Raw genomic sequence first — 13,584 nt, forward strand, 5'->3', positions numbered from 1 at the left:
AGTGAAATAGAGTGCACACTCTTCCTCCTCCAGTCCACAGATGTATTTTTCAAGCTGGCATTCGAGCAGTAATTGTCTCCGTTGAAAGAACTAGATAGCAAATTGAGGGACAGCTTTGAAATGAGTGGCAGTTTTCATGTTTGTTGTGCACAAAGTACATTTGCTTGCCTTATCTCCCTAGGTCTGTCTTTATGCCAGAAGTGTTCTATTTTCTATACGGCCAATAACGACAGCATCGGCCCATTTGTAGATCATTAATGTGCCAAATTGTGACCGCTGGGTCCGCTAAAGGCTGTTGCAGTGACGCTTATTTTACACAGCGTATTTTCTATAGTAGATTGCTGGGTTATCGACGAATGCCGGCTCAACGGTGCTACCAGATGCTGTCGAGAAAAGACAAATTCTTGTCGTTTGCACTGTAGAAAGGATAGAACAGGATCTGTGAAGTCCAACTAAGCTTCCTGCCGCATCGGTCGCGCGTGGCAGTGAGCTATTTCATGGTAATAACCTCATATAAATTAATTGGTACCATTCGATGCTGCAAGCAAACAGCAGCGATAAATCAAACCCTTTATCGACCCCAGTGCGGTGACATTTCGGTGAGACCTTATACCACGGATCCACTATATATGTCATGTTGTTCGATCTGGAATCGACTGGAAAACAGCAATAATAATAAAAAAAAATTAGGGGAGAACAAAAAAAAAAGACCATTAATTAAAATACCTGAAATAGCTTATTTTAGTGCTCCGACAATTTCCTTAAGTTATTCACCTATGAAATTATTTAATAAGTATACATTATAGTTCTATGCCATTCTACGGGAATGAACGTACCGTCTTTCCTTAGCCCAAACGGTATCTGCAAACGTAAGTGTACTTAATTTATATGCTGCTTCCTGCATCTGTATAGATTGGAAAATTTCGCAGTATGACAGATTCCCACCAGTGCTTTAGTACTGTTCACGTGAATGTCCTATGAAATGAACCTATTTGCAACATCCTAGGCCAGTTTTCTCACTTGACTGCTAGATAGAACTCAGTTTCTGCACGAACAAATACCCAGTTACGTACTCACCGCCCAGTCTCTTCTAAGGAGCGTTTGGATCATCTCATGGAGCGGTTGACAACGACGACCATGGTACTAATATCGCGCTGATACCCTCCCTTTTTGTTTCTTACACACAAAAATAGCATAAACACATAGACACGCACTGCCACCAACTAAACAGACACATTAATAGCACACATCGCGCGTTGATAGGATCGCAACATGGCTTCGAAGCAGTAGCGCTTGCGATCACATTCGCAATGTTATATGGGCCTCCACGCGTTGGTTGTCTTTGATATTTTTTAACTGGCTAACCCCCTACTCCTAGCCTTTTTCAACGAAGGCACCCTGATATTTGCCCGACTTCGGCCTAGCGATTGTTGATCGCTTCAGGCAACATCGTACACAGACGCCGCTGCCCGTGATCGCCTTGCGAGCATCATGTCCTGCCAGTCCTTCCGTCAACAGCTGTTCATAAGTGCTCCACCCTCAATAGCGTCAGAAGCAAAATACAGTAACAAGCATTGTCCATGTAAAAATATTGTAGCATAATGCCTTCTAGTAGAATAGGGACCCTTTTTCACTATACATCCATGTATATGTACACACACAATAGTCATGCAATTTTAACATTGACGAAGCATTCTATGTATGTATGTATGTATGTATGTATGTATGTAGCCAGCGAGTTATTAGTATATAATTGACGCCCTTTTTACGCAGAATTTTTCACCTTGGATTTCATTCAAGGACGTAATTTTATTTAACTAAATGATGACACACAAATTTTCATTTCTACTGACATGATGTTGACAGAGATGCCGATTGGATTTTTCTCAAGTTAATTTTTAGTGTTTCAGCTGTCTTTCACTCCGTTCAAGTTAGTTTGATAGCTAACTGAAGTGGTTTCAGCGTACTTTAGAATAAGAAAGTCATTCAGCCACAGTGGGAACAAAACCCACCACCACTTTTCGAAAGTTAAGCAATAAACTTTTTTAAGAACAGCCGCTTGATATTACGGTAAAATACCTTTTGACTTATGGGGAACTTGCATAAAAGCAGGTAATAATAGCCCACTAGAACAGTTAAGTTATTTTGGCAAGACAGCAGATCAATGGCCATCTGCTACACGGACACGTAAATCCACGCACAGAGTCGAGTTGGCAACGCTTTCAACAACTGGAAGATGACTGAAGAAAAGAAGACAAACATTATTATATATTAGAATATTGTAATAGAACAACGTAACCACTCTATAAAATAGCTAGTTTTATATCATTCCGTAAAAAAGTGTGTGTGCTTTTTGAACTCAAACTGGGTCTATTTGATCGAGCCAGCTTATGAAAGACGCTTTGATCTGGTGCATGTAGAATATTGCTCCATGTCAACAGAAGATTAAAAGATAACGCGCGCGAAAAGAAGGGCATTCTGTGAAAGGATTAGCCTTATGGCTAATGCTGCAATCATGAGGCATGCTGATTATAAAGCCTACGATATACTGCTATGATACATGCGTAAGAGTCATTCACACTCGAGTATAGAATCGCGTTGGGCATGCGCGGACAGAAGCCCGCTTGTCATATAAATTGTTCAGGACATTTAAACACGTCGTCGACAGTGATGGTACCTCTATCATCGCGAAGGGAACGGCAGGCATCACGACTATAACAGTCCGACATGACAAGTAAACGGCCAACATAATGAATTTGTGCGTTGTCGGGGTCATCTTTACTGGGTGTTCTCGAGTCTTTTGCTGTCGTCTCATTGCTCATCGTTTAAGTGTCATGAGGCCGCGGTGGTCGGCTCAGGTTCGCCTGAAGACGAATGGAAAATCAGTTGAAATGAAGAAGGGCAACAATTATGGCGAGGACTTGACATGTGGAAGCGAAGATAGTATAGCATGTACGCGTTACTGGAACCGATCATACGATTGTGGCTGTACCCTTATACACATAGATTCTTTGTTAAGAACAGCTTATAAGCCTGAGCTCTTCCTCCTTGTTGGGCTTTGTTGGGCCCAACAAGGTGGCCCTTGTTGGGCTAGTTTAAGTCAATTATCATAGTTTAAATAATTATAGTATACTCATCAAATGATATCGATGCATGACTTGTACCAGATAAAAACACACCTATTCACTTACATATATTTGACCCATAAAAAACACACATACGTCTGACTACACAGGCGCATAAGCTCTTGAGAACATAAACAAAATACTTATTATTACGTCACATACTTTTCCACAATCCACCGAAATAACCTTTCGTGTATCTATTAGCGAGAAGCTTACCCCAGTCCTCTTAGGCCAACCGCGCTTAGATCTGGCATTGGCAAAAGGCAACGATTTAAGAGTTATACAAAACATTACGTTCACAATGGCACAAGTGATTCTTTCAAACGTTCGTGTCCTAGCGCCGCTTAGAAGGGAGTCGGCAAAAAGTTCTGAAAGTCGAAAACAGTCGTTCAGGATCGAAGCGCATTTACGTTGATGTAATCGACAGATTCTCTATCCCCCCCCCCCCCCCCCCCCCCCCCCTGTTTTCCACCCCACCCTGCCACACTTCTATTTCTCTTGCTGTCTCTCTTTCGAGAAAGAAAAGGAGGAGACGAGAGAGACCGGCCAAAGTGGGCTAGTCAACAATTTCAAACCCGAAGCGCTGCTAATGGCACGGCATTCTTGAGAATTGTCACAATGAATTTCTTATTCCAGCGTAAACGAAAGCATAGCGTGACATTTCGCGGTAGATGTACAATGCTATAGCTGATTCGCGCATCCTTTAATTAGAATTGTTGATACTGGTGCTGTTTCGTCGTCGTGCCGCCGCCGCTGCTGCCAGCAGTCGAGGACAGGGGAAGAAGTAGCAGTTGTGATAAAATGACCTTCCTGCTACGCAACTTTTTACCGCCATTGATGCCACTGTTGTTATCGTTGTTGCTGTTGTTTTCTGATCGTCGGGATGCTCAGCAGGCACAATGCGGGCGTTGTTGTTCTTTTCGCCGGCTATTTTTTGTCTGAACGTTTAGAAGTTGTTTTAAGATGGCTCGTCGCTGTCGGCGACGCTGACGGCTGAGCGGACTACAACGATTAAGAAGGACGTCGAAAAAGGCCACTATGTGCATATTCGATAACGAAAACAGGCGTGTGCTCCATAGAATTACGCGCAGGATTCTCGTCTCACTTTACCGCGAGCCAGCTAACTGGTTCGAGAGCAGGACCCAGATTGGCACACTGTAGCCGCGCGCGGCTCGTGCGTTTGGAACCCGACAGGACGCTGGCATCCGTCTGTGATGGCCATGCGCGTCCGACCGCTGCCGATGGACTACTACGATCACGCTGTGCTACTAAGATTGATAAAAGAACCGGTAACCGGATAGGTAATGGCTATACTATTGCCGCTTACAGATTTTCGTTGCGTGTCTGTGAAATACGATGGTATAATTATATTTATTTCGAATCAAGCCAACATCCGAATGAGAAGAAAGAATGTCGTGGACGCTCTCAAAGTTGCTCCGATAGCTTCTAGTTGTAGCTCGTTCCTTGGTTCGCTTGTCGAGCATTGTTAGCTAGTCCCGAGGACCAACGGAGATTATCGCTACATTCCTCCGTTTAAAAACATCGCCACAAGAAACGAACGCGTTTATTTGGTTCTGCATCTACAGCTTCAGGCAGTATTGTACAATGCTATAATGGACTCGCGCATAGAACTGTTTGCGACCCAGCAACTTACGCGCGTATTAATAACTTGAAAGATGGCTTTGTTTGGCTGGCTCAGTATTCTAATGAACAATGAACAGAAAGAGAAAATTGGCTTGTAATCGAAATGAACGAAAGTTAAAGCAAGTGATCTAGTTTGATTTTGACGTCAACGAAATCGAAAGCTCACAGATAACGCTAGAGCTTAGCGGTAAGGCTGGAGGACGGTCTTTTGAACAGCCGTCAATAACACCATCTAGTCGTGCACATGCCGCACGTAACGAGCAGAGCGCGGGCTGTTTTCGTGTTTAGTCAACGAAAACCTTGTCATATAAATTTTGTTCACCAACTCTGTTATAAAATTGATCCTCTCGTTTCTAAGGCTCGATTAATTTCAAGGACACTCTACATGCATAAAGATCAAAACAGCAGTTAATTCATGCTATAAAGGGCTCCCTTCGAAGAGCGGTATTGACGAAAAGTCTCGTTTATAATGTCCACCAAGCCATGTTTGCATTAATAGGATCATAAAATCCGCCAACATTTTTCTCTCTATTATACGGGATACATCCTATCGAAACGCAGCCCGCAAAATTATCATATCTTTGTAATAATAAGAGTCAGAAAAATTCCAGTAAAGAGCATTAGTTACGGTAACGAATGCTATTACAGATTCGTCAGAAATTCATTATCTTCCGAGAAATTGAGCACATGCGACTTTAATAAATTTCTCTAATCAGAAAAAGTGTATTTCTTGGTAACATGTTACACGTAAAAACGTCCGTAATTGACGTACGTTTGCTACAAGACATGCGACACGTTATTTATCGTACCCTTATTCTGTTGAAACTAGATGGAACGAACTATATATCCATCGAACAATTATTCAAATAAATCTTGGAGAAGGCCCTGTACTATATTTACATTTTTTATTTATAGGCGGGCTTTTCCACTGCTATGAAGCATATTTTTCCACACCTTGCCAAAAGTACTCACCTCATGTTAACGGTCTTTTTATTATTATTTTTTTTTTAGTATTGAGAAACCTATTAAACTCAAACGGATGACAATAAGGAGACAATTTTAAGTACCTTAACTTTTAGGAATTATGTTTTATAAATCTAAATATGTATTTGAATCATGAGACTGGTCTGCAGTAGATGAATCCTTTTCATCAAACCGAGCGTAATTCCCACCTAACGCTGCCTATTGCATATACATATTTAGGCCAAAAATATATTAGTATCTCTCGCGCAAAGTTCTCATCTAGCTCGCTAAGCTCTATGCTATAAAGCTGTTACCTGTATCTGTTCCGTGAAAACGATTTATTTTGATTGAGTGTACCTAGGTAATAACTAGCAAGACAAGATAACACATATTGTCGAACTATTGAATCCCTTAACGTCCGAAATATGGTGCAACTCTCAGTTTGCCTTGAGAGCTCGACCTTTATGACGAGGGCGGCCTCAACCCTGGGGAGTTTTCGCCTCTGTATGGCACCCAGCTCTGGTTATGCCTACAGTACGACACCGCTAGTTGAGTCCGACTCTTCACAACTTCCCACATCTTCCTAATGACGACAATGAGCTTTACAGCTCAATGCATTGTCAATTAAACCTTTCAGTCGTCAGTGACGGCGAAACAGTGCCTCAATTTCGCCCTTTGCCTGCTACTACCGCTGCCGCCGCTGTGTCACAGATTCATTCCACCATATGTACACACATTCGCATATCGTAGCCTATGCAATGCATGCGTACCAGCGATCTCGTTGGCTGATCGGTTGGTCGGTCGGTTGCCAATAATCTCGACCAATACCCTGCTGCTCGCCGGTGGTGAACAGCACCCGAAAAGGGAATTAATTTTTTTATAAGAAAAAATTTCTCGCCTTGCATCCGCTTTTGGACTTACCCCCTCTCCTTTGCTTTTTCTTTCATGTTCCTCACTGACTTTCCCTGTTTTTTGCGTTGCGCTGGTTGAGACTTAGCTACCCCCTATAAAAAGTGCCATACATACGCAATGGGAAGGGTTAATGCAAATGAACATGATGATACTCTGGGGGTCGCCACAGTCATTGCCTTGCTCAAATAATACAGCCACGCCTCGAACTCGTCGCTCGTCTGTTCGCCCCAAAATCCATCATTTCGCGCTTTAGATCTTCGGATTTTTTCGGCAGAAATTCTCGATTAATCATTTTTGCGATCGACCGATCAGTCGACTGACTGCCGCCGCTTCTATCGTCACGATGACTTTGCTAGTAGTCTGCGGGCAGTATAATCGTTTGGACCGAGTACAGTATCGTGATATAAAAGTGCTACGAACGAAGAGCTAACAAAAAAAAAATAATAGTAGAGAACTGAGCCTAACAGCCTTTGGGACAGGGTGAGGAGACTAATAGAAGCGAGCGAAGAGCATCAAGAGCAAAGAGTACATGGAAAGTCTTAAAGATCCGCTGGAACAGCACAACAAAGTAGAATCAATTTTATTGTAACCACGTTGATTAGTATCTCTCCGTATACGAAACAGCCGAAATAGTCCTGATAAACATCAAGAATAAACGCTTGTGTCCTATGAAAATTTTTTGTTTTTCTTTTTCAAACACCATGTCAGTCGTTACTACATTACTGATGAAAAAAAGCTCTCATGGACAGTTTACACGCCGAGGAAAACTAACGCCCAAAACAACAGTCTTTGCAACAAAACGTGATCATAATCTGGGTAAAATTAACTCTTTTGTGCTTTTTTTTTTGAGGCAAAACATCTGTAGTTTTGTCCATAGCAGTATTATCATGTTCTTTTAAACGTCACGAAATCGCGAGCACGCATTAGGCGAAATGCCTTTTGAAGAGTTGACATAAATAGAGTGTAACCCCGCAAAGATCTCCGATAAAAGTCAAATAGACTTTGATTAATGGTACGTACATACCTTTAAAGTTCAAATAAGTACCATAAGCAAATATCTTACCAAATCTCTTCGATAAGATAATTCCGTAATTGAAGCTCGTTTAGCTTCTTACAATCTGATCGATTTCCGGGAAGCGGCACAAATTTTTATGCGTTGTCAGCTAACAATAAGAAAAATGGAAAATGATAAACAAAACATAAACATTACCTTGAACAATTGACCTTACGTGTTTCTACGATTAAGTTTCTATAATGTTCGTATGTAAACTGATTGGTAACTAATACCGAATCGATGTCAATGATTATTCGTGAACATATCGGTCTATTTCAATCGAACCGAACGGCACGAGGAACGCCGATTGCTTGCCAGGCCTATTAGAGCCCCATGACAATCTGACGCACGGCAAAGGAACAAAGTTGAACGTCTGTGACGTTATCGCCGTTATATCGTCGTCATAGAAGAACCGGAACCAATCAGCCAACCTCATTAGCTACGTGCGGTAGTGACCGTTAAAAGTGTGGAAAGTAATCTGTAATTGATAATAATCTTTGCAAGCGTACGTGTTTCTTCCAAAAATGTCAAATTGTATGAAATTATAATCAAGCTAGCCTTGGTGATTATTATTCCGGGTACTTATATTAGTTGATTTAAAAATAACTAGCGAAACTAGTCTTCAATACGATCCTCGCAACGTCATATTCCTGCCGGCACCAGATAGCATCATTGATCCGCTTTCGTGGGCCATTTGTGCCGATCAGATAAACGGCATTTATATTTGAAAAAAAAAAAAAAAAAAAAAAAAACACGTTTGCGCCCAATAGATCGGAAGTAGTTAAGCATGAAGGTATTGCAGCTAATGCTGACGCGAAGCAGGTGTGGTTCATCACTTGCGATTCGTACGCAATAGCTTCCGTTACGCATATGTTCATCAGAAGACTTCGAGTGAATATTTCTATCATTGAATAGCTATTTCTTTCCATACTAAAAAACAAAAACTAACTAAACTTACCTAAACAACTTGTAACCCGTTCTCGTATGGAAATGCTCCAGGTGTTAACTTCTACTTCGTGAATAGATACCAGTTCGTGTATAGAAATGTAAGGCCTTATTTTTTTTTTTTTGCTTTTTATCATTACTATAACATTATACACTTGTGATAAATTAAAGATAGTATCAACAATTACTTTTAGGCTTTGAGTAGGCATACCTAACGCATTGCAATAGAAGGATGGGCTCGGTCTTTAAATCTGAGGGTAAAGACCAGTGTCCTGACGGACCTAATTATTTATCGTTATTATTTAATTCTTAATTAATAAGTTGTATTTTGTTCCATGGCTTTTTTAAAGCTTTTAAAAACCTTCTTAAAAATAAAGACTTTAAGCGCCGTTATTATAATTTTCCCCCTGTTGCCGCAAAATGCGAAACAGCAGTTTGGAGCACCCACCCCTTTCCCAGGCCAAAAGCGACTGTTCAGGACTTAGCAGAGAACTCGTCAATCAATTTGGTGGTAACCCCTGCAGAGCTATGCCAGTCCGTGACCTCAGTTGATTGAGCGCTTCTGTAGCCCTAGAAATCAGAGCCCTACCGTAATAAGAAATCTCACTCCTTGCCATGGCTCAACTGGAGAAAAGGACCAGTGAAGCAAAATACTATTCCATTTCATATACATTTCTTGTCGACAAGCCCCTCGTTTAGGTACTAGGATGTTTAGTGATCGGTTTTCTGATGAGCTCTATTTATTCTCTCAGGATACTAATAGCAGTGTACTTCAGAATTATCCGATCTACTAGCTTTTAAGATGGTATCTATTCTTGACGTTTTTACCGCTGACTATGTCACCTGTTGACATGTCAGAAAACCATATCATCAGTTTATTGCTAACCATAACAATTCAGCTCTAAGTAGAAACTGATTTGGGTAGATGTTAGAAAAGTCTGATAAAATGATTGAAGACACCACTTTTTATTCTTGAATTACGGCTGTCTTTCGTGAAGCCGGGAAAGCCTCACACATACGTCGATCGAACTTCATTGCCGTATCGGTAGTATTGTTCCTGTCCTATGTAAGCGCATTCAAACTTAATTTGGCTCCTGTGTCTGTAAATCCATTGCCGTCAGTAAATACGTCATATTTACGCGATTTTCTAACATGTTTCAATTATAGATAACAAACTCGATTGTTGTGTATTTAGAGATAAAAGTAATATAAGACAATTATTACTTTATCATTTTATCACATCATTGTTAAAAAAAATTAGTGGCAAAGACTCGACAAATAACCATATACTGACTCGTTTCTATATCCAGCATCGTTTTGCGAAAAACCGCCTTTATAAAGTTTGAAATCACAGATTAAACGGAACCTATCCAATTTTGGCCAACTTAACCAAAGTTCATCGTAGTATTATGCGGCCCAATTTCCTATCAACGTAGTTTAGCCATTGAAATCAATGGGATTTATTACAAAAAGCAGACGAGTTTTGTCTCGTCGACCCATTGCTGACTCACTCTTATCATATATAAAATCCCAAGTACTAATTAGTATCTCTCGTTGAAAATGTACAATTATTATCACGATCATTTTCTTTCACCCCCCTACGTTAGATACCTTGCATATTCAAGGGGAGCTATATGCTATTAAGCAAACATGAATGAACACAGAATGGAGAAAATAACGTACAGAACGTAAATATATATATGACTTTTGCTGTACTCTGATATTGTCACGCCTAGGCCACCGGAAATGCAGGACATCATCGTGTGGTCAATTCTCTTACATACGAAATCGTAATTCGCTCTAAAGTTCTAACTTTAGGTACGTTCTATTCGAGGTCATCCTTAAAGCGCACAATTACCCTAAGGTGATTCTTTTCTGAAGTGCTATTACGTAGGAGTTTCTAGAACAGCGTAGGCAGTGTGTAGGTGCTACGTGTTGCTCAGACTGCAGAATCGTTCCGTTGAAAAAAGCCAGCAGGAAAATTATGTTTGTTATTGTTTTTGATTACTAGCAGGGGTGTTACGTCACATCGTTAGTATGCACGTAATTCCACGGTCCTTTCCTGAGTTTTTTTTTTTTGTCAATCAGGCGATGTTAATGATCCGCATGACAATGGCGGCTCGAATTCGATTGTGGGTAACGTATCGGTGACTCCTGTATTAAAGCTATGTTTCTTAGAAAAAGAAATCTAAATCGATCACATCTACAGTAAATCGATATGGTGCGCGAAACTGATATACCAAACTATTGCCGAATTCTGTCGACCATGCAGGAAGTCCGTATCTGCTTAAATGTCTACAGTGGTTATTCAACGGACTTGATATAATTGTAAACTCCACCAGAGCCTGTCTATATAATTTATTTCATTAGCAAACTTTGCCCTTAAGGATCATTTCGTGGAAATTTTGACCGTACCTGTCAATGTTATAATTCCCCAGAGACATTAGAAGGCGTTAACTTATTTTTGGTTCATCCCAACTAAGAACCAGCCCACTTTGTTCTCTTTTTTCAACCCCATGTTATGCATTATCGATTTCAGGCCATCTCGACTGGCAGAAACCCGAAGGCAAGCTACAAAGGCACCATTTCACAGCAAAAAGATGCAATCATGCCTAATAAAAAAAACACCATCTCAAAAGAGACGTTTTTCGAAGAAAAAATATGAAACTAAAAAGGGCTCCACGAGGAAGCCGCAACCTGACAACTCATAGCGACTCGTAGGAGCATCGTAGTGCCGTAGAGGTCCGTTTGCCTTGACATCGACAAAATCAGTAGCGGATTATTAAAGGACGATCAGGATCAGAGATAACCAACTGAACGATGGCAGATGCGAGAGACAGAGCTAACACAGGCGACGATGGATAGAAAGGTCGGAGCCTCCCGCCGAAATCTTGTCAGAGCACTCCAGCTTTATTCAATCGATTTTGCTTCAGTCTCACTTATATATATATTATCTTTCTAATCTGTCAGGTAGCTAGTAGAAGCCACTCTGCTTTAAGAGTTGAAACGGGAACGCCCTGTCCTTACTACATTTTTCAAACGGAGTTATCGTCAGGTAACTTGAATTGGCAAATTAGAGATGACATTATTGAAAAATAGACTCTATGTTTCGAGTTTTACGGCCGGTATCGCGGTGGGGCATTCCATCACACGGGTGGCTACGTTTGCCTGGTTTCGAGCTTAGATCACAACGGCTCCCAAAGATTAGCATGCAGATACGTTACCCAGAATGCTACCACAACGAAGTAACTAAATAGCCCAAAGTATTGATACTTTCGAAAATTTGTATTTATTTTTTGTGTTTTAGAAAAAAAAAATTAGGCAGCCGTTGTGTTTAATTTCTCTCATGGTTTTTTGGTATTTGTCTTCACAGTCTCTAAATCTATTTTGACAGAAGTACTGGTTTGCTGGTATAATACTGTTTTTTTTTCTTCTTTCTAAATAACGCTCTAAAATTAACATTTGATAAATAAGGCAGACTTAAATTTCCCTGTGCAGGGAATCAAGGTGGAAAACTTATTGTCTCAGTGGGCCGTGTTTTCTTGATAAAAGTGGCACATCAATGTTTTAAACCATTTTGATAGGTAAATTTTCCGAAACTCTTAATGTAGTAACAGTTATAATGCTCAGAAGAATTTTTGAGGTTGTGCTACTAATAGCCCAAATCATTGGAGATGAAGTCAGAAAAAAAGCTGATCATTTGCACATCATTAGTAAAAAAAAGCACTTCGACAATGGTCTCGTAAACTATGATTCAGATAAGAGCTGCTTTTTTTTTACAGTAGTTTAAGAAAAAAAATCACCTGTTGTCCGTGAGCCACAAAATTTGTTATAATTTTCTGCTTTGAGGTATTGTATAAAGGAAATCGGCACCTCTGAATACGAATAATTTTATTGACTAAATTAGATCCCTATGCTTTTCAACGTATTACACTGGTTAACGCACAAGTGACTTCAAGGGATTCGGAAGGTTTCCTTCCCGAAGGATAAATATTCTGTACATCGTGCCAACCCCATACCGTTCAATTATACTTAGCGTATTGGCTTTTTCCCCATATTACAGGAAACGATCTTCATCTGGTCTACATTTTAGTCTTATTTTATCGAAAATCGTATAATATTAGTCTCAGATTCTTTTTATAGCCATTAACAAGATTATCGTTTGACGCTGCGTCTACGATGCCTAGACAATCTGGATGAAAAAAAGTAATAGAATAATAGAAATACATAAAAAAAAAAAAAAATATATATATATATATATATATATGTATGAAATATGATGAAATAGAAGATCAACTTGCGTATTGGTTAACAATGGTTTCTCGGGAAGAAGTTCGTCGCGTAGAATCATCGGTTGATAATCACAGTATATAAGCTGACCTTGTCGATGTATCAGTTGATGACTAGTTTCCCTTACATAATATGATTTTGATTATTTGATCCTCAGCCTTTAATGTGAGCACTATAGCGGTGTCCATCTTGTTCTTATGGAAATAGTAACTTATTTCGTAGCAGCATTTAACGTGGACTTTTCCTCGCTTTTATGTAGCGTCTATTATAGATAGCTATTGTGGTTATCCTCATCTGAGTGCGCTTCGTGCCAGATTAGATGGAAAAACATTAACCGAGACAGTGTAGGAACTGGACACGGGGCAATATGTTATGTAATAAAATAAAGCAATTTCAACAATAAAAACAAGTTCTGAAAATGGTATGACACGTTCTGACCATTGCCAACGACTGGCATTGCAACAAGCAAATCGAAAAACGTGACTCAAATAGTATTCTCGTTCTGTAACAGTTCCGGCTTGACGAGATCGTATCTGAACGTATTTCTACTTTTTTCGCACCCTTACTTAGAAATGTTTTTTTTATTTTCGCTTGTCTATGGGGCTTGCGATAGCCCTGAAGCTGAAGTGTCTCCTCGATCTTCGCCATATT

The 13,584-nt window shown here is 40.1% G+C and overlaps 1 protein-coding gene across 8 annotated transcripts in view; it reads left to right on the plus strand.

The window, feature by feature from the left end:
- Positions 1-13,584, plus strand: part of LOC147754947 (uncharacterized) — a 46,227-nt gene that overhangs the window by 25,409 nt on the left and 7,234 nt on the right. For 4 of the 8 annotated variants that reach the window (XR_015329823.1, XR_015329824.1, XR_015329827.1 and 1 more), the window contains exon 2: positions 11,183-11,512. The exons of the other annotated variants lie outside the window; for them this stretch is intronic. The gene's annotated coding sequence lies outside the window, so the exon portion shown is untranslated. The remainder of the gene's footprint in view (positions 1-11,182; positions 11,513-13,584) is intronic. 8 annotated transcript variants of the gene reach the window in all.

Source organism: Varroa destructor, unplaced genomic scaffold, assembly GCF_002443255.2.
Source record: "Varroa destructor unplaced genomic scaffold, Vdes_3.0 BEIS01000006.1, whole genome shotgun sequence".
NCBI classification, from domain to species: domain Eukaryota; kingdom Metazoa; phylum Arthropoda; class Arachnida; order Mesostigmata; family Varroidae; genus Varroa; species Varroa destructor.